This window comes from Bubalus bubalis, chromosome 4 (genome assembly GCF_019923935.1).
Source record: "Bubalus bubalis isolate 160015118507 breed Murrah chromosome 4, NDDB_SH_1, whole genome shotgun sequence".
Lineage (NCBI taxonomy): Eukaryota > Metazoa > Chordata > Mammalia > Artiodactyla > Bovidae > Bubalus > Bubalus bubalis.
This window is the reverse complement of record NC_059160.1, coordinates 125,429,384-125,446,033: the sequence shown is the minus strand read 5'-3', so window position 1 is coordinate 125,446,033 and position 16,650 is coordinate 125,429,384. Positions and strand designations below refer to the sequence as shown.

Below are 16,650 nucleotides of genomic sequence, written 5' to 3'. Positions count from 1 at the left end.
AAATCTTGTGGAAGGTACAAACACTTGAGAATAAGAGGTGTGTCAATCTCATAGGCTTTTTAACTATTCAGGAAAGTGCATGATATTTTAAAGGTGATCTTTAACATAAAAGATTTCTTTTTTGTCTCCTGTTCTCAGATAAGTTTGAAAACCAGTTTTTGGTAGGGGGCCAGGGAAGAATTTGATAAGCAAAAGGCATCCCCTTTGAACTGGAGGGGGTGATGTTCAGTCACTAAGTTGTGTCCGATTCTTTGCGACCCCATGGACTGCAACACACCAGGCTCCCCTGTCCTTCACTATCTCCTGGAGTTTGCTCAAATTCCTGTCTGTCCATTGAGTCAGTGATGCTATCTAACCATCTCATTCTCTACCCCCTTCTTTTTTTGCCTTCAGTTTTTCCCAGCATCAGGTCTTTCCCAGTGAGACTGTTCTTCACATTAGGTAGCCAAAGTATTAGAGCTTCAGCTTCAGCATCAGTCCTTTCAATGAATATTCAGGGTTGATTTCCTTTAGGATTGATTGGTTTCCCATAGAAAGGGAAGTGGGGAAATCTTTGTGAGATGCTTTTATTGAGGGGAGTCATCCTAACACCTGTGCAATACAAGTTATGTATTTTCTTATTTAGTTTCCTTGCTTCCAAGAGTCATCCACCCATTCAGGATGATACATTGAGATATGAATTGTAGTTTATGCAGGTTACTTAAAAATATGGGCTGCTCGAGTGTTTCCTTATTCAGCCACACAAAGAGATGATGATGCTGTGACCCATTCTTTCGCTCAGGGTAGCACTCTGTTACATGTGGAGGCTTTGATCGGCTGTCCTGGGATGAGAAGGGCACAGCAGGGTCTGTGGGTATGTATGAGGACGTCCTGTCTTCATTAGGTCTCTCTGAAGGAGCCAAGTTGGAGAAGATATTCAGTCCAGCTGGTGGGGGCAGGGAGAGATGCGGATGCAGAAGCCAGCCAGCTGAAAGTCTCTTGTCACCTTGTGTTAAGCCTCAGAATACAGAGCCCTGTGGTCATCTGCTTAAAAGATTGGAGATGGAATTTGGAACAGTGAGAGTGGTGGGAACCTGGAAAGGAAATGGCAGGAAATCTCATCTAGATCCCTGCCGGCCCTCTGGAAAGCTCATTCTCTGTATCTGAAACTGTTGGTTTTTATTTCGAGCACTAATGACTTTTCTTTTTCTTATTTGTGAGTGTCTCTGTAGCCGTTCCCATTACTTTCTTTTCAGTCTGATGCAGAGAAGCAGTTGTTAGTGTAATTGATTGTTTACTAACTGTCCCAGCTAAGAGATACTCTCCTCTCTGTGTATCAGTGAGCACAGTCTGCCAGTGGGCACCAGGGTCACCAGCCTCACCCTGGGGGTGTGATGAAGAGCCCTCATCATCCCCTCACCTGGCTCCCTCTCCCTCTCCACCTCTGCTCCCTCACTTTCCAGTCCTCTGATTTCTCTTCCAGACCTTTTAAAGCTGCCTTTGGTTTTTGCAAGACTCCAGTGAGCCCTGTACCCTAATGGAGCTAGCTTCTTTCTTTCTTTCTTTTCTTTTTTTTTTTTTTTTTTTTTTTTTGCTGTATGTGGGATCTTAGTAAGTCACCAGCTACTTGGTGACTCTGGCCTATTGGTTTGCCCCAGCTTCGTCTGTCTTGAGATCCGCAGAATCTGTACCGAAACGCTGCTCCTCGCTGGGGGCCGGTGACAAACGTGCCCTCTGCCCGCCTAAGTAAGCTGCTCTCCGGTTGATTCCCCAGAAGCAGCACAGGTCACACTGTCTCCGAAGTCTGTGCTGGCTCATTGCTGCCCGACGAGAAGTCCCCCAGAGCCCTGCACTGCTGGAACTGCTCTGTGTCTGCCTCTTCCAGCATGGCAGCCCTCCCAGCACTCGCCACAGGGCTGGTGTGGCTGAAGTTGAAATTCCATCGAGTTTTAATTAATTTAAATTTAAGTAGCTGCATGTGACCAGAGGCTACTGTATTGGACAGCACAGATGCAGACCCACCTCCCCAGTCCTTATCTTCCACAGTACTTCTTCATACATCACATATTCACATTTTTCATTCCCAGCCCTCCCTTGGCCAGGCTCTTCTCATCCAATGCTCTCCCCTCCCACACACCTCCACATCCACCCACACAGATTCAAAAGGCATCTCTGAATGATTCAGAGAATTATTCCACCTGTTGATGGATGAATGGAAGGTTCGGGAAGGACTTTTAGGATGAGAGGTACTGAAGCCATCACTTTTGGAAAACAAATTTGCTCTGTGGCTGTCGTAAATTGTACCAAAGATTGGTGTGGACCGATACTACTTCCAAGTTTGGACTTCTTTGTTTTCATCTTTGTGTCCCTATGTTGTATATACAGAACAGCTCTGCTCACAGTAGGTGTTGTGTGACTATTTCTTAACTTAATGAAGTCCAACAATATTATGTAAAAGAGAAAGGAATTCATAATCTGGATTTCATTTGCCACAACACAATGTTCGCTATTAAACTGTTCTTAACGAAGAAGGTCTTTAAAATCAGTCTTGATGAGTTCTGCCTGGTGTCTCCATTTAATTTACAGGCAGTGATGGCAAATGCACTGTAATAATAGTGCCTGATGTTTATAAATCCTCTTATGTTAGAGTACTTTTAAAGAGCTTTAGAAATACATATTGATATTATGATTTATCATCCTTCTCTTTATATATAAACAATTGCTAAATAACCAAACTTTATCATTAACATGCAGCAAATGTTTAGGCTGGAAAGCATTTGACTCATGGCCCTGGTTCCTTCATCCAGTGTCTCGGTCCTAAAGGAGTTGACTGGTCAGGAAGATTCCCTGGAGGAGGGCATGGCAACCCACTCCAGTATTCTTGCCCGGAGAATCCGATGGACTTATGAGCCTGATGGGCTACAGTCCATAGAGTTGCAGAGTCGGACATGACTGAATTGACTTAGCAGCCCTAAAGAAGGAAAAGTTCCATTCACAATGATTTGATGTTGATACATCAAAAGTCTTCTGTTGTTGTTCAGTCACTAAGTCCAATTCTTTTTTGACCCCATGGACTGTAGCCTGCCAGGCTCCTCTGTCCGTGGAATTTCCCAGGGAAGGATACTGGAGTGAGTTGCCGTTTCCTTCTCCAGGGGGTCTTCCTGACTCAGGGATTGAACCCACAGCTCCTGCATTGGCAGGTGGATTCTTTACTACTGAGCTACCAGGAAAGTTCCATAAGTCTTCCATAAAATGTTAAATACCATAGCTATGAGGGGACACATGTAACAGTCACTTGAAGGGCACATGAAAGTTCGTGGTTGTTATATTTCTATTACATTGTCCAGATTCGTTTTAAAATGTGAAGTAGTTCTGGACAACATCCTTGTTAACAAGTATACTATAAGTATGTTCATGAGACCGCTGTTCTGGCTTAGGATGGGAGTCATTCTATGTGATTGCTTCACAAGAAAAATCAGCTCTGCATTCCATGCCTTTGTTGTTGTTCAGTTACAGATGTCATGGTCTTGTCCCACCCTAATCAGGAAGAAGATAATCAGTGTGACTTCATCTTCAGCTCTTCCTGAGACGGGGATGGTACTCAGAAAGACCTTGATTAAAATTCCAGTCCATATGCTCCATGTGGTGGTTGATTTTAGGAAATTATTCAGCCTGTTCCATTCAGTCACTCAGTCGTGTCCGACTCTTTGCAACCCCATGGATTGCATCACGCCAGGCTTCCCTGTCTATCACCAACTCCCAGAGTTTGCTCAAATTCATGTCCATCAAGTTGGTGACACCATCCAACCATTTTATCCTCTGTCGTCCCCTTCTCCTCCCACCTTCAATCTTTCCCAGCATCAGGGTCTTTTCCAATCAGTCAGTTCTTCTCATCAGATGGCCAAAGTACTGGAGTTTCAGCTTCAGCATCAGTCCTTCCAATGAATATTCAGGACTGATTTCCTTTAGGATTGACTGGTTGGATCTCCTTGCAGTCCAAGGGATTCTCAAGAGTCTTCTCCAACACCACAGCTCCAAAGCATCAGTTCTTTGGCACAAGTTTTCTTTATGGTCCATCTCTCGCATCCATACATGATGACTGGAAAAACCATAGCTTTGACTAGATGGACCTTTGTTGGCAAAGTAATGTCTCTGCTTTTTAATATTCTGTCTAGGTTGGTCATTGCTTTTCTTCCAAGGAGCAAGCATCTTTTAATTTCATGGCTGCAGTTACCATCTGCAGTGGTTTGGGAGCCCAAGAAAATAAAGTCTGTCACTGTTTCCATTGTTTCCCCATCTATTTGCCATGAACTGATGGGACCAGATGCCACAATCTTTGTTTCTTTGAATGTTGAGTTTTAAGCTAGCTTTTTCACTCTCCTCTTTGACTTTTGTCAAGAGATTCTTTAGTTCCTCTTCACTTTCTGCTGTGAGGGTGGTGTCATCTGCATATCTGAGGTTGTTGATAGCTCTCCTGGCAGTCTTGATTCCAGCTTGTGCTTCATCCAGCCTGCCATTTCACATGATGTGCTCTGCATATAAGTTAAATAAGCAGGGTGACAATATACAGCTTTGACGTACTCCTTTCCCAGTTTGGAACTAGTCTGTTGTTCCATGTCTGGATCTAACTGTTGCTTCTTGACCTGCTTAGAGATTTCTCAGGAAATTATTAGAAGAAATGAAGTAGCCCTCATAGTCAACAAAACTCAGCCTGTGAGCCTCAGTTAACTCCTGTGTAAAATGGGATGACTGTCTCTATGTGCCTCTTAGAAGTTGTAAACAAAATTAATCCTGTACCCATTTTGCTTTCCGTCTTTGTATTTTTTAAAATTTATTGTTAATTGGAGGCTAATTGCTATACAAGGTTTTGCTGTTTTCTGTCAAACAACAACATGAATCAGCTATAAGTGTATATATATGTGTGTCCTCTCCCTCTTGACTTTGTTTTTTTTTTAAATTTGGCCACATTGCATGGCATTTGGGATCTTAGTTCACTGACCAGAGATGGAATCTGGGGTCTTCTATGTTGGAACCATGGTGTCTTAACTACTGGACTGCCAGGGACATCCCTTCTTCCTTGTATTTTTATCTGCTGTCATTTAACTTTTACTTCAGGTAAATCTAGACATGTTTTATGTTTCCTTGCAACCAACCTGAAATCATTTCTGAAATGGCAGGACACAACCATAGCAACCCACGAAAGAACACATGTGAGACCACGGAGCGTCAGATCCACAGCCACCGTGCTGTGAAATGCTCTGTAAATGCTGGTCCTCACCTCCAGACGCTATGGTTATTTTGAGGCTTTAGCCAGTCCCAGAGCTTGGGTTCTGTTCTCTGAGCATCAAAGCTGCCTTAGTGGAAAGAGTGAGATCTCCCAAGTGCCGTTCTTTTGTGGTTTATCGAACAACAGAATAGATGAGATCAAAATATTTCAGCTAGTCTCAGTGAGCTCTCATGGGTCTTACTTTGTTATTCTGCAGCCCCTTCCTGGGTCTGTAATATAGAAGGGAAACTAGCTGGACCTTCGGAATTACAGAATACCCCCTGTGCTGTCTACAGGGAGGGAGTCCTCTGCTACTCCTCTGGAGCAGACCTTGTATCTCACTCAGCACCCTTGTGAGCGTCATCAGCCACAGTAGTGGGCTCTGACTGCACTAGGTCTGCTCCTCGTGGCATCAGCCAAATACCCCATACACCTGGATATACCTGCTGATCCTGAAGCACACGCATCCTTGCTCCACCTGTGCCATCCTTTAACAGTTTGAAGGAAGCTTTCCTTCCCTTCTCAGCCCTCTGCTTCAGGCTAAACCATCCTCTCTGTTCTTGGTGTGAGATGGTCTAGCCCTGGAGCATCTCAGCTGCCTTCATCCAGATGTTTCCTGAGATTTCCCTGTCCACGCCCTCCGTAGCAGATACCTCCAGGTGTCACCCACTCAGTTCACAGTAAAGGGACCTGTTACTTCCTCTAAGTCCTATGTTCTGCTCTCACTTATGCTTCTTAAAATCTTGTTGTTCATTCACTAAGTTGTGTCTGACTCTTTGCAACCCCATGGACTGCAGCACTCCAGGCTTCCGTCCCTCACTGTCTCCCGAAGTCTGCTCAAACTCACGTCTGAGTTGGTGATGCCATCCAACCATCTCCTCCTCTGTCGTCCCTTTCTCCTCCTGCCCTGAATCTTTCCCAGCATCAGGTTCTTTTCCAATGAGTCAGCTCTTTACATCAGGTGACCAAAGTATGGGAGCTTCAGCATCTGAAAATCTAAACCTCCTCAATTATTTTGCTAAAGTATTGGGAGATCAGCCCTGGGATTTCTTTGGAGGGAATGACGCTGAAGCTGAAACTCCAGTATTTTGGCCACCTCATGCGAAGAGCTGACTCATTGGAAAAGACTCTGATGCTGGGAGGGATTGAGGGCAGGAGGAGAAGGGGATGCCAGAGGATGAGATGGCTGGATGGCATCACTGACTCGATGGACTTGAGTCTGAGTGAACTCTGGGAGTTTGTGATGGACAGGGAGGCCTGGCATGCTGCGATTCATGTGTTCGCAAACAGTCGGACACGACTGAGCGACTGAACTGAACTGAACTGAAAGTATTGCCAAGCCAAGTCTTCATCAGCCCACTCTTATGTGTATATGTTTTACTGAAAGGCAGAAATTTCCATTTCCTCTATCTACTCTCGACTTCTTGGCTTCAACTCAACATTCCAATCCACACAGGTCAATATGTCCATTGTCATTCATCATCTCCCCAGCCCCTTTGCTTGTACTGTCTGCAGATGGGTTTGCCTGTCATCATCTGGGTCTTCATTCATGGTTTGTTAATGATGATGAGCTGGACAGAGTCATGGATGCCTGACGTGGTTAAAGCAGTCAAAAAAGAAACTCTTAACTTTACACTTTATTTTCTAATTTTTTCAGAACGAAGGGATTTTGCTGGATTTTCTCTTCCTAGCAAGCTGTTTTAAGGGTGGTTTGTAAGATCATCATGCAAAGCAGTAAACATCTCAAAAGGCATTTTGTTTTTCTGTTTTAAACATTTTTTATTTTATATTGGGATGTGCTGCTGCTGCTGCTCAGTCACTTTAGTCATGTCTGACTCTTTTATGACCCCATGGAATGTAGCCCGCCAGGCTCCTCTGTCCATGGCATTTCTCCGGAAAGAATACTGGAGTGAGTTGCCATGCCCTCCTCCAGGGGATCTTCCCAACCTAGGGACTGAACTCACATCTCTTGTGTCTCCTTCATTGCAGGCGGGTTCTTTACCACTGGGCCACTGGGGAAGCCCCTGTTGGGATATAGCTGATTAACAAACAATGTTGTGATAGTTTCAAGTGAAGAGTGAAAGGACTCAGTCATACAAACACATGCATCCATTTCCCCCAAACCCCCGCTTCCCTCCAGGCTGCTGCAGAACACTGAGCAGAGTTCCCTGTGCTGTGCAGTAGGTCCTTACTGGTTATCCATTTTAAATATAGCACTGTGTGCATGTCTGTTCCAAACTTCTTGACTATCCCTTCCTTCTATCCACCCTCCCTGGTTCATTCTCTAAGTTCATTTTCTAAAAGTCTGCAAGTCTTTCTTTTTTGTAAGTTCATTTGTATCATTTTTTTTTAAGATTCCACATATAAGGACTATGATATTTCTCTCAAAAGACATTTTTTAAGTGTAAAGCTGGAAGCTTATATGGCTTATGGGTTAATAGTAAAATGCAGCATTATATAATTCAAGTCTGCAGTTCTTCCAGAAAGGGATTTACATATTTCAACTTGTAATGAGGCTACCCCACAATTTATTTGGATGTGTTTTAAAAGGGCTTCCCACATAGCACCAGTGGTAAAGAACCTGTCTGTCAATGCAGGAAACATAAGAGGTGTGGATTTGATCCCTGGGTCGAAAAGATTCCCTGGAAGAGGACATGGCAACCCACTCCAGTATTCTTGCCTGGAGAATTCCGTGGACAGAGGAGCCTGGCAGGCTACAGTCCATGGGGTTGCAGAGAGTTGAACATAATTGAAGCAACTTAGCACAAATGTTTTATAAAGCACTCGGACACAGTTGCTGTGGGGTTAAAGTCCTGAAGCTCCCTTATCAGATGTCTTAGGGCATTAGCGCTCTTGAACGCATACCTAGGAGTGTGTTGGGCGCTGGACGCACACCTACTAAAGCAGTGGAAACAGCAAAGCAGCAGTAGCAGCGATGGGAGTGGGCCTCACCTTTCTGCATGTAGTGGCCACCTGCTCACTTTCTCAAATACATTCATTCCTGTCCTGTCACCTGCTCTGGAAGTAGGATTTCATTTTTCTCATTTCACAGATCAGAAAAAGGAAAGTCAGGACAGTGAAATAAATTGCCCAAGGTCACAGAACAAGTCAGTGGCCAAACCAAGATATGAAATCAGGTCTGGCCTTATTTCAGGCCCTGAGCATTTCCCATTATGAAATAAAGCTTCTCAAAATGCCTTCCACACCAAAAACAAAAAACAAACAAGCAACAAGAAACCCCAAACTAAAGCCAGTGACTACCAGTTAAACCATTTTCTCTTGACTCAAGAGGTGCGGTCCCAAAAGCCTGTCTAGAAGGGGTGGGCCTCATTCCGGGAAGGCCTTCTCTGGGTCTCCCTTTCCTGAAAGGCCCTCTCTGGGTCCCCAAGCGAGCCCTGTGCGGCCCCTCCCCATGGGGTCAGTACCAGCTGCTGCAGAGGTCGGTGGCTGTGTCCCCTGTCACCTCCACAGAAGCAGATGTTGGTCCCACACCTCTCCTCTGCCCTCAGGCAGGCCCAAACTGACCTGAGTCAGAACACAACTTGCCTAAGTGTGTGCTTGCTCATTTGCTTCAGTTGTGTCTGACTCTTTGTGACCCCAGGGACTGTAGCCTACCAAGCCCCTCTGTCCATGAGAATGTCCAGGCAAGAATATTGGAGTGCGTTGCCATGCCCTCCTCTAAGGGATCTTCCCAACCCAAGGATTGAACCCACGTCTCCTGCAGCTCCTACACTGCAGGAGGATTCTTTACCACTGAGCCACTGGAAAAGCCCGACTTGCCCAAGGCTGGATCACTGGAGCCTCGCAGCTCAGGTGCTTGGACCCCCCTCCTCAGGCTGCGTGAGAGGTGGTGAGTGGCCACCTGGCCAGATCTGGACCATCGCCCATCGCTGGGAGGTTCATTTTTCCCTGTTGCCACGGGACCTTGTGATGCTCCCACATCCCTGAGCTGGGCGCCTCAGTGCTCCTTCCAGAGGCCCTGATCAGGAGCTGCAGTTCCGCCTGATTCTTAGGAGCCCTGGATCCCATGCAGGAAGGTGAAGGGGTGCCCCCTCGGGTACAGCCTGCTGCCTCCAGGACTGCCAGAACCAGCGATGGGAGCCTCTCCCATGGGACACCCAGAACCACCAATGATGTGAGGCACTGGGGCGCACTGGTTCCAGACCATGCCAGGTGGGTAGATGTGACTTCAGAGCAGGATTGAAGCCTGAGGTACCCTCATGAGTTCACCTGAGGTCCTGAATAAAAGCTCAAGTCCAGAAAGGGTTGTTGTTATTCAGTCGCTCAGTCATGTCTGACTCTTTGTGACCCCATGGACTGCAGCACACCAGGCTTCCCTGTCCCTTCATTATCTCCCAGAGTTTACTCAAACTCATGTCTGTTGAGTCAGTGATGCCATCCAACCATCTCATCCTCTGTCACCCTCTTTCACTGTTTCCCAGCATCAAGGTCTTTTCCAGTGAATTGGCTCTTCACATCAGGTGGCCAAAGTATTGGAGCTGCAGCTTCAGCATCAGTCCTTCTAGTGAATATTCAGGATTGATTTCCTTTAGGATAGACTGGTTGGGTCTCCTTGCAGTCTAAGGGACTCTCAAGAGTCTTCTCCAACACCACAGTTTAAAAGCATCAATTCTTCAGGGCTTAGCCTTCTTTATGGTCCAACTCTCACATCCATACACAGCCACTGGCAAACCATAGCTTTGACTATATGGGCCTTTGTCGGCAAAGTGATGTCTCTGCTTTTTAACATGCTGTCTACGTTTGGCATACCTTTCCTTCCAAGGAGCATGTCCAACTCTTGTGACCCCATAGACTGTAGCCTGTCAGGCTTCTCTGTCCATGGGATTGCCCAGGCAAGAATACTGAAGTGGGTTGCTGTTTCCTTCTCCAGAGGTCCAAGGATCAAGTGTCTTCTAATTTCCCAGAAAGGGAGTCAGACTAATTAATTCAGAGGCAATTTTCTTTTTAAACAGGCAATTTGAGAAACTCCTGTCTGCAGCCTTCAGTGCCCTTAGCTCTCTGGAGTCTCCAGTAACTTGATAGGCTTGTGAGAGGAATCAGGAAACACCCTCACTTTTATTGGGAGCTAATGATAGGTCTTTGGGAATCCTCCCCCTAGAAGGAATTCAAAGTCTGATGCATATAGACATCTGGGTGTTTTGAGCCATTTAGAAATGTTTGAGAGTCACTTTGAGGTTCCATACGGGTGTCTGTTGCTAAAGGATGCGTGTTTTGGGATTAGCATGGTTTAAGCCATGTCTGAGGAGGCAGTGCATCCTGGGACTTACAAGGATAGGCAGGGTGGGAAACTGGACTAAGTCTCGAACTTTCCGAAAGTGATAGAAGTGAGGATAAGCCAGCAATAAACATTCTCAGTTATGTATAATGAACTGGAGGTGTCAAGACAGACTGAAGAGCCAAAGGAGCTCAGAGTTTAGTATCAGTAAACCTCAGCCAGGTTCCTGGGGATACATGAGTTGAGTCTGTGGACATGTATCCTGACTCATGTTTCATTCCATTTTAGTAGAACCTAGTTCTGCGTAAATACTGTCCTGGACTTCAGGCCACAGGTAAGCAAGAAACAGATGAGCAAGTGAAACTGTGGCCAAAAAAGACAATAGAAAAACAAGGTGTGAAACCCAGAGTCCTGGAGATGGATTGTTTCTGCCTGGCCTGAGTGAGCTCTGGGACTTTAGGGTGTGCCAAGCCTTCAGGAGAGGAGAATCCTATTTCCCACTGGACTTGGTGGTGTAGAATGAAAGGTTAATGCTTCTGGCAGCCTTTTTGTCCCCATGAGGTGTGAACTGACCTGAAAACACAGCAAACAGGCAGGGCTGAGGGACGTGAAGAATGATTCCTGATGACACCATCCACTCTAGGCCCTGAGTCCAGCTGGGCTCCATTGACCTTTCAGCTATGTAAGTCAATGCGTTTCAGATTTTTCTTAAGCCGTTTCCAGTTGGATTTCCTATCACCTGAAATCTAAACACTCATAATAAAAGTGAGTAATAGCTTTAATCAAAAGGATCTTTCCCTCACCATTTTTTTAGGGGAATGACAGCACAAAGGTAAAATCTTTAGACTGTAAGTCTTTGAGTCTAGTCTACAATTGCAGGGAAGGGTGGACTGGCAGAAAGGAGTCTGAGCCTTCTCCGCTCTCTGGCTGATACATCCTGTGTCTTATCAGAACTTCCACATCTCTTCTCTGCCTTGCATTTTCTCAACCGGAATCCCAGTATCTGTGTCTGAATGATGTTACGTCTGAGACACTAAATGATGAACTTGGCCCCATCCAGCTGTTTTGCTGACAGATGAGAAAGCTTGCACACCATGTACCCAGGGGTAAGGTTTGACACTTCAGGTGTGGTGAAGAGCGATTATGCAAATGAATTCCAGAAGGATGATGCTTTTGAGGAACTCCAGAGCATTGAATTTCTCAAATAGCACAGGTTTGAGCTTATTATTCATTGTGCTGCAGTGCATAATTTTACCCAGAGTCCTGTTCCACCCTGCTGAGCAGTTAGAAAATCTGGAAGGTGCGGAGCAGTGAAGTTGACTGGGCGCCTGCGGGAAGCCCTCCACCTACCCACCTGCTCCCCGGCAGTCTGGTGCTGCTGACGCAACATATCAAGGTCACCCGGGAGTCAAGGTCACCCAGGAGCAAGGCTGTGTGTCTTGCGTCTGCAGGGAGTGTCAGCCTAGCACAGCATACAGGCAGAGCCCTTCTCAGGCCTGGCAGCTTTTCCAGCTTTCAGGCATGTGTTGGAGATGGAATTGATTGATTCTAAACAAAGGAAGGCAGAAGTCCTCAGCTTTTGCCTCTCAGACCTTTTTACTGCAGGGCTCAAGTGTTGCTGGCTTAGGAGATTTATTGGGCAGATGGAGGTATTTGCACAGTTGAGGGTTCATTCCCCAATGCCAAGAACCCTGAGCCCTTTCAAAGTTCTCTGTGATCAGGCAGGCATGCTACTGGCCACACTGTCCCCATCAGTGACACAGTTGGCTAAGGGATGGCCACTCTGGGTCCTGGGGGACTTTTGCATTTGGAACTCTAGGTTCAAACTCACTCCTTAATATTGCAGTCATGGGGGCCACGGGTAGAAGACTCTTTAATTTTGTAACTGTCAACCGAAAAGAAAGCACAGCCAAAAAGTTGAGGATTATGTTTTATTCCAAGGACTTGCTGAAGCCTGAAAGCCCCGGAGACAGCCTCTCAAAAGCTCTGAGGAACTACTTAGAAGAGGTAAGGGAGGAATCAGGGTATATAGTTTTGCAACATAGACCAGGTAGTCCCAGAGCATCAAATGATTACTGTTAATTAGAGAAAATCAGACATCTCAAGGAATTTAGCACTTTTCTATGTATGGGCAGATGCAAGAGTCTGGGCTCATTGAAATGATTCCTTTGACACTCACGTCAGCTATCTGGAGCCAGCATCCTGTGTTTTCCCATCCTGAGTCCCCTCGGAGGGAACCATTGTTGTTTTTTGTTGTTTATTTGCTAAGTCATGTCCAACTCTTTTGCAATTCCATGGACTGTGGCCCATCAGGTTCCTCTGTCCATGGGATTTTCCAGGCAAGAATACTGGAGTGGGTCACCATTCCCTTCTCCAGGGGATCTTCCTGACCCAGGGATCAAACCTGCATCTCCTGCATTGGCAGACACATTGTCTACCACTGGGCCACGGAAAGCCGCAGGGTACACCGTTGGGTGGCCCTAGCGCACGGCATGATGGCTGCAGCATCTTTTGTCTGCTGATATGGCAGGCAACATTCATCATCCACAATACTCTGAGCAGACGTCCAAGACTGACTGTAGTCCCTGTTTATTGAAGGCTAAGAACTGTCCCAGACTTCACATATGGTTGCTCTTTCACGGTTTATGATACAATTGGCTGATTAATGAAATTAATGCATTATGTGAACATAGGAAGCCATGCTCTTTTTTTCTTGTCACTTTGAAAGCATTCTGCCGTCACCACCACTAGGGTTTATAATGCTCTTTCATGTCTCAGTTACTGTTTGTCTCTCTGTCTGTAAACACAATTAAGTAGATGGATGCTCCCCATCAAGCTGGTTTAAATGAAAAATGACCAATAATGGAAAAATAATCCCATATGTGAGAACTAGTAAAAATGTTACCTGATAAGAATAATGGCAATTTAATGTATTATATTCTTTTTCTGCTTTGTCTTGTCTAATTAAGCTACATATTTTGGTGTTTGTGTGGTTGGAGCTTAATTTCCTAGAGACTGGGGAAGCTTTGGAGAGAGGAATACTTTGAGGTTTGAGAGAAGAGAAAGTTCTTAGTGGATTTTAAAGAACACTGTATTATTTTTGTTGTTCAGTTGCTAAGTAGTGTCCAGTTCTTTGTGATACCATGTGCTATAGCACACCAGGATCCTCTGTCCTCTGTTATCTCCTGGAGTTTGCTCAAATTCATGTCCATAGAGTCAGTGATGCTATCTAACCATCTCATCCTCTGCCGTCCCCTTTTCCTTTTGCTTTCAGTCTTTCCCAGCATCAGGGTCTTTTCCAATAAGTCAGCTATTCTCATCAGGTGGCCAAAGTGTTAGAGCTTCCAAACAATACAGGAAGTATTGTTTGCGTAGAGAATGAAATTTTTAAAAATCTCTAATTTTAAGAGTAGTCCACAATGAACGAACACTAGCTTTCTCGTTAAAGTTATCCAGGATAAAGCCTTCTGAGGAGGTTTTTCTTGTCATTGTCAAAGACACTGCCTGGGGGGAAAGCTGGGGAGACGGAGGACAATTGGAGGAGGTGAATGATCTCATTTCCTGTTGTCTATAATGCCTGTGCTCTTAGAGCCAGGATTCAATACAGTTTTAGTATTTAAAATCAAATTTGAAAAAACATATTAGGATTAAAAAATTACTGTTCTTTTTTTTCCCCATAAAAGAAATCTATACCCAGATGTACTGATGCAGTGATATAAAAACTATTTCCTATTTATCCATTGTCCCTCCTAATTCCCTTGGGTGACAGGCCTGTTACAAGGTTAAGTGATTCTTTGTTTAGTTTTGCAGTAGACAGTCAGAAGAAGGGCTCTATATTTCAGTTGCATATCAAAAGTGCTGTTTTTTTTTTAGTTGCCATTTTGTGCACTCAGAACACTGAAGGTCAGAAGAATTATGGGAGTCTTTCTACATCTCTCAAGTAATTTAATAAATCATAAGCCAAGTTACAAACAGAAATCAGATTTATCAACTTAAATTTTCAGTCTTATTCTTAGGGTTCCCCTGCCTTATTGTTTTTGTATAATGTTTCCAGGCCAAATTATTTTTCATAAGGTATGCCATCACTGCAAATGCAAGCATGAAAAGTCAAGCCTGCCTTGTTATTGTTGTTTAGTCAGTAAGTTGTGTCCAACCATTTCCAGCCCCATGGACTATAGCCCACCAGGCTCCTCTGTCCATGGAGTTTCCTAGGCAAGAATGCTGGAGCAGGTTGCCATTTCCTACTCCAGGGGATCTTTCCCACCAGGACTGAACCCGAGTCTCCTACATGGCAGGAGGATTGTCTACTGCTGAGCTGCCAGGGAAGCCCCACAAAGCTGCATATGACTACTTTATTTATCATTTTAGTCAGGGTAACTGATTTGGCAAGGTGTCTTATGGTGATTATAGAATCAGGAGCACCATTTTAGTTAAACTTGGTTTTGTAACAGGTTTGAAGATTGAGCATGGGTCAGGTAAAATGTTATATATTAGGAGTGAATGAAATAACAAAGGAAAAATGAAGTCCATCTCAGCAGAAAAAGGAGCTGGTGTGATTTTATTAAGTGCCACGTCCCTCGAGGACAAAACAGCACCGTGTCTGAACAGGCTTCATGTTTGGAGAGCGTGTCTTCTGGATTTGCTATCTCTCTTGAGACGTGTGGCCGTGAAAACAGGAGGGTCTGGAGGTAATTTGTCAGGGCTGTGCATGTCACTGCAAAATCCTGCAATCTCATTGCCAACAGTTGGCATTTCTTTTTTCTGTGTGCTCACCTTGATTCAAATTCTGTACATATCAGTGGTCACTAATAAAAAAATAAATGTGTCTTCATCCCCAGGAGAAATATCATCCAGAACTCTAAGTAAAACACTGTCAAATTGGGCCTCTTTTTACCAGGAGGCTATTGTACCCAGAAGTCAAAACCTTAAGTCAGTCATGTTACTCTTGGGGAAACAAAACCAGCAGCACCCTGATCATTTAATACTTAGGAATCCCTTGTAATCTCTTGCATCTCCATCTATTCAGTTGCCCATTTAGACCCAACCACATGCAACTAGAAATTTTTATTACTGTTTTGATTAGTTGCATTTGCAGAAACACTTTCATCCCCTAAATATTTATGACTTACTAGTGAATAAATAGTTGGACTTCATATCCCATAGTTGAAATGTTGGAGAGTCTTGGATTTTTCTGACTGAAACGAGAGAAGTGATCCTAATTTGCAATGCAAGCAAGTTAAGGTGAGAGATGAGAATCACACATGAATGCATTATAGTCACATATAGAATTCAGGCCTGCTACTAGCTATTGAGTTTTTATTTTTTTTATGTATCAGTTCAGTTCAGTTCAGTCACTCAGTCATGTCTGACTCTCCATGACCCCATGAATTACAGCACGCCAGGCCTCCCTGTCCATCACCAACTCCCGGAACTCACTCAAACTCATGTCCATCAAGTTGGTGATGCCATCCAGCCATCTCATCCTCTGTCGTCCCATTCTCTGCCTGCCCCCAATCCCTCCCAGCATCAGAGTCTTTTCCAATGAGTCAACTCTTCGCATGAGGTGGCCAAAGTATTGGAGTTTCAGCTTTAGCATCAGTCTTTCCAATGAACACCCAGGACTGATCTCCTTCAGAATGGACTGGTTGGATCTCCTTGCAGTCCAAGGGACTCTCAAGAGTCTTCTCTAACACCACAGTTCAAAAGCATCAATTCTTCGGCATTCAGCTTTCTTCACAGTCCAACTCTAACATCCATACATGACCACTGGAAAAACCATAGTCTTGACTAGACAGACCTTTGTTGGGAAAGTAATGTCTCTGCTTTTGAATATGCTATCTAGGTTGGTCATAACTTTCCTTCCAAGGAGTAAGCGTCTTTTAATTTCATGGCTGCAATCACCATCTGCAGTGATTTTGGAGCCCCCAAAAATAAAGTCTGACACTGTTTCCACTGTTTCCCCATGTATTTCCCATGAAGTGATGGGACCAGATGCCATGATCTTCGTTTTCTGAATATTGAGCTTTAAGCCAACTTTTTCACTCTCCTCTTTCACTTTCATCAAGAGGCTTTTTAGTTTCTCTTCACTTTCTGCCATAAGGGTGGTGTCATCTGCATATCTGTTATTGATATTTCTCCCAGCAATCTTGATTCCAGCGTGTGCTTCATC

General features: G+C 44.7%; 1 protein-coding gene across 2 annotated transcripts in view; it reads left to right on the top strand.

Moving 5' to 3' along the window:
• Nucleotides 1–16,650, top strand: part of PCNX2 (pecanex 2) — a 292,933-nt gene that overhangs the window by 195,164 nt on the left and 81,119 nt on the right. The gene's annotated exons all lie outside the window — the stretch shown is intronic.